The 5,059-nt window shown below is 37.6% G+C and overlaps 1 long non-coding RNA gene across 1 annotated transcript; it reads right to left on the minus strand.

The window, feature by feature from the left end:
• Positions 1 to 214: 214 nt before the first annotated feature.
• Positions 215 to 903, minus strand: LOC131599336 (uncharacterized). The gene is made up of 3 exons (XR_009282706.1): positions 621 to 903; positions 426 to 536; positions 215 to 334 (listed from the first exon to the last, which is right to left on the minus strand). It is a non-coding gene; the product is annotated as an uncharacterized LOC131599336 (long non-coding RNA).
• Between the last annotated feature and the right edge of the window lie 4,156 nt (positions 904 to 5,059).

Below are 5,059 nucleotides of genomic sequence, written 5' to 3' on the forward strand. Positions count from 1 at the left end.
TAATATGAATGATTTAGTTAAATGTAATAAATTATAAGAAGTTATCTAATTAAGTTATAAATCCATACCGTGATTGGAATCTCTAATTGATTCATTTGAAGGATTTCTTTCATAAACCTCAAACAAAGTATCCGCAGTCTGAACTGTTCCGCTGTATCGGACACTACATAGAAAAACAAATAAGATTTTATAGTTGTCTTGTTTTATCAAGTAGCATAAATATTATAAGCAAAATTGTGAAAAATAATGTACCTGCACTTTGATCCAAGTAATGTTGTTTGATTTAGTCCGGGATACATGTGCGTCTCGTTGACTTCGGAACACTTGTATTGATCTAACAAAAATATAAAAGCATATATTTAGATCAATCTCACGAATAATTAAATATATAAATATACAAGAATATTTAGAACGATCCCACTTACAAATCAATAATTTCCTTCATAGCCGGATAATTGCTCCACTCACCATCTACCGAATTCAGAAAATATACAACCTCTCTTATCGGGATGATAGCAAGCAACAACCAGTGTGCTCTATAAATTAAAACAATAGGTTATATGAAAATTTTGCTACGCAAAAGAAACAAAGATTAAATGAACCAAGAATGAGAAACTAACCCTACTGGTCGGGTATTATACGCCCAAAGAATCAGACTTTCTGTATTGCCGGATGACATGAATCTATCGACTAAGCGCTGTTTAATTGATTCCGGTTCCGAAGCAATTGTCATTCCGCTGCAATGGGCGGAAGACACGAAACGGAATCTGTTTGACAATGCAGTCCCGCGCAACACTCTGTCATGCAACAACCTTAAATAAAAACATTATAAACATATTAGCGGATGAGTGAATAACCGGATGTATGAATGCATATTAGTGTATATTACTGGATGAGTGAAAAACATAATAAACATTATGTGTAAATAAATTGTTCGACTAATTAAATAATATATTGGATGAGTGAATATTACCGGATGTACGAGTGCATATTAGCGACGCCTAGTTGTTCTTACGTAAAAATCTCTTCCAAGTCATCTATTGCAATATGTGACATGAATTCAACACCAAAGATACCTTCCTCCATATTGATTTGACGGAGAGCACCTTCCTTCAAATCGGACATATCAACAAGTGTTCCGAGCGTCGTCCGGTATCGAGGCACAAAAGCACCACCTTTTTTTCCGCTTGCTTCGGAGGACCCTTAGGTGGTACGCTACGAACGACCTGTGTCACTTGTTGTGACCCCCGAGCAGATGCCTAAAAATCATATAACGATCGATAAAATATAAAATCATGCAGTTTTAGATTCAAATTATATATTAACACCTTAAATATACCTCTTTTAGTGATGCAACAGACTCCTCCTCCTGTAAAATCCCTTTGCCCTTAATTGCGGGTTTTGTAGGAGCAGTCTAAAATTAAAATGTAAAAAATAATTAACGTAACGGTGCAGAATTGACATTCGAAAACTAAATGATTCATAATGGTTTTGAATATACCTCATCACCAATGATAATGAGCTCCGAGGGCCATGCAACAAATGACCCTATTGCATCTCGCATCAATGTTGTCTCTGAGACCATGTCAGGTACCGGTAGCACCGCATCATGATCTAATACAACATCAACTGATACTTTCAGGTGTCCATCCGGGAGCGGTCTATGGTGAAGTAAATCTCCCACAGTGTTGTGCACTTTTCCCTTGCCAACTAGGCGATAATACGGTGACGATAAGTATAGTTGGCAAGAAGAAATGCCCTAAACCAATAGTAAATATAAAGTCATTATCGTTAATAAAATAGAACAATTTGTAAGGAAAAGAAATTTATAATTACCTCGGGAAGTTTTCTTTGACAGTTGAAACTAGCTTTATCACTAGTTTCTTTCACCGATGCAGTATTGCACTTTTCTCTCATATACATATCTTTATCTCTTTGCAATTCAGAGACTTGTGCTTGCAATTCCTGCAATTTTTGCAACACTTCTTGATTGGTAGGATTTCTTCTCCTAGGATGCTTGTAAAAAGAGGTTGGAGTCACACCATGACCCTTACCCCTCACCCGACCGGGATACTCAGGAGCATCTAGTGCTCTACTAAGTACGCTCCTATCATCCTGGTCCTCACCGGTGGACACCGATTGCGACAAGGTCTCCTGTAATTCATTTACATTTCAATAATTATTAGAGATAAAAAATCATTTATATATTAAAAAACATTTGATTTAATTAAAGACACAGTATTATACTTACACATTCAGTATAAACTCTCTGAACATCGAGATCGACAGCTTGATTTTTGCCCACACGAGCTTCCTTCCACAACACATGTACAGGAAGTGAAGTTTCCTCACTTTTAGTCTCCTCTAACTATGCATTGACACAAATGATAAAATCGTCAAATAAAACACATTTAGACAATTAATTAAAACGCATCTATTTACTTACAATTTTATCCTCTAAGCGTGCATATCCCAAACGCCCTTTTTTGTATGGATACGCGGGTTTTGATGCTCTCGCACTATTTGTGACACTCCTTTTCCGAAAATCTTCATCTCTTTGATTTACAAACTCAACCCAATCTTTTTCATCAATGAAGATCTCATACTTTTTTGGCCGTCCCGGTGCCTCTTCAAGAAAGTTTCCATCTTTATCCTTAAGATAGGTGTTTGTCAAAAAAGCTTTCCACCCTTTATATCTTTTTCCGGCCAAACTAAGTATGTAGCATCTACGCTCATCTGGTATCTCAAAAGTCCTCTACAAAAAAACATATGCATAGTGTGTTAGTATAAGTAATTTAAAAAATTTATCGTCAAGATAATAACAACAACCATATATGATATATACCTGAAGCTCGTCCCAAATCGCTTTTTTTTCGCATTCAACTCTTCGCTTTTCAGATTCCATTTAGCTACGGAGACTGGAATATGCATACGAACAAGTGTACCAATATAGCTTGTCAACTTTGCAGAATTAGGACCAATTGGTTGGTTTTCAGAATTCCATTCCAAATGTTATACTAATCCTTGGTCTCTATGTCGAATGATTCCCTTCATAATGGTGATGCCTCGTGCAACTTCTTTTGCTTCAGTATCAGGTGGAGCATTTGTATCCGGAGCATCTCTTTCTTGAGCATCTCTTTCTTGTGAGTTTTCTTGTGAGTTTTCAGGTGGAGCATCTCCATCCGGAGCCATTGAACCTGTATCAAACAAACTAAAGCACATTAGTACACTATTAATAAGCTAACAATCTATACAAGTCAAATGGAAGTCAAACCATGCATGTACAAGTAAATCGGAAACGAAATCGGAAACGAAATTTACATGGCTATGGTAAAACGTCCCCACGGACTCAAAAATAAAGTCGGTTTTCCGAAATTCAGACCCTAAGCCCGACTTTTGATTACGGGCAGAAGTAAAACCAATAAAAAACAGTCCCGAAATGTAAAGATAAGTGCATGAGCAGCTCCGGAATCGTCAAAATAGTATAGTTACATGTAAAGAAGTCGACAAACGGATACATGGTTCAAAAGTTATGTACAAAACGAGAATATGTTTACCATGTCCTTCCTTATGTTAAGGCCATCCTTAGACTTTCCTTGTATATTGAGTAACGTACCTATGACGCTGTCAAATACATTTTTTTCAATATGCATAACATCCAGGAAATGTCTTACGTACAACGACTTCCAATATGGAAGTTCAAAAAAAATTGACTTCTTCTTCCACCCACCCTTGACAAGTGAATGTGCAAAAGGCTTGCCAAACTGAGTGCTCATATCTTTCACCTTTTCAAAAATTTGATCACCTGACAAAAAAGGCGAGGCTGTACGATGTTCGGCCTTTCCATTGAATGCTTTTCTCCACCCACGGTAGTGATGATTAGAATTTAAGAATCTACGATGGCCGAGAAAGACATTCTTCTGACAAAGCTCCAATCGTGTCGTATCGGTTTCATCTTCACAAACAGGACACGCCTTTTGACCTTTATTGCTGTACCCGGATAGATTTTCGTATGCTGGAAAATCATTAATTGTTCCAAACAACATCGCCCTCAAGTTGAAACTTTCCTTCCTATACCCATCGTAAACCTCCACACCGTTCTCCCACAAAAACTTTAAATCTTCGATTAAGGGTGCCAAGTATACATCTATATCATTCCTTGGTTGTTTAGGCCCAGAAATTAGCATAGATAACATCATGTACTTACGCTTCATACATAGCCACAGAGGTAGGTTATAAATCATAAGAATCATAGGCCATGTGCTATGCGAGATACTTTGAATACCATGCGGGTTCATTCCATCAGTAGACAATGACAAGCGAAGGTTTCTTGCTTCTTTTCCAAATTCAGGATAATCAGTATCAACTTTCATCCATTGTGGTGAGTCTATCGGATGTCGCAACTTTCCATCAATAATTCTTTCATCTGTATGCCAAGTCAAGTGTCTTGAATCGGTCTCACTACGATACATGCGTCTAAATCTCAGAATTATAGGAAAATACCATAAGACTTTGGCAGGAGACAACTTTTTCTTATATCGAGGGGCACCGCATTTAGGACACTCATTCAACGCTGCATACTCGTTTCGAAACAAAACGCAATCGTTTGGACATGCATGTATCTTATCATAGCTCATGCCAATAGAGGACAACATCTTTTTGGCTTCATACGTTCGATTGGGAAGAACATTATCCTTTGGTAGCATATCTTTCATAAGGGCTAATAACTCTGTGAAACTTTTATCCGACCATCCATTGTCCGCCTTTAAGTTGTACAACTTTAACACCGCAGACAATCTCGTGAATTTTGAACAACCATTATACAACGGTTTCTCTGCATCGCTTACCAACCTCTCAAACATTTTGGGACAATCCTCAAGATCTTCTTCAAGCGCTTCTGCAATCTCTTCGACTCGATCGCAATCGTATGTGTCTGTGCAATCGTCGTTTGAAGCATACTTCCTATTACACCTCGACTCAGCATTCCCGTTACTTTTCTCACCATGCATTGTCCAACATGTATAACTTCCATCAATTCCAAACCGTAGTAAATGGGATG

Source organism: Vicia villosa, linkage group LG4 (genome assembly GCF_029867415.1).
Source record: "Vicia villosa cultivar HV-30 ecotype Madison, WI linkage group LG4, Vvil1.0, whole genome shotgun sequence".
Lineage (NCBI taxonomy): Eukaryota > Viridiplantae > Streptophyta > Magnoliopsida > Fabales > Fabaceae > Vicia > Vicia villosa.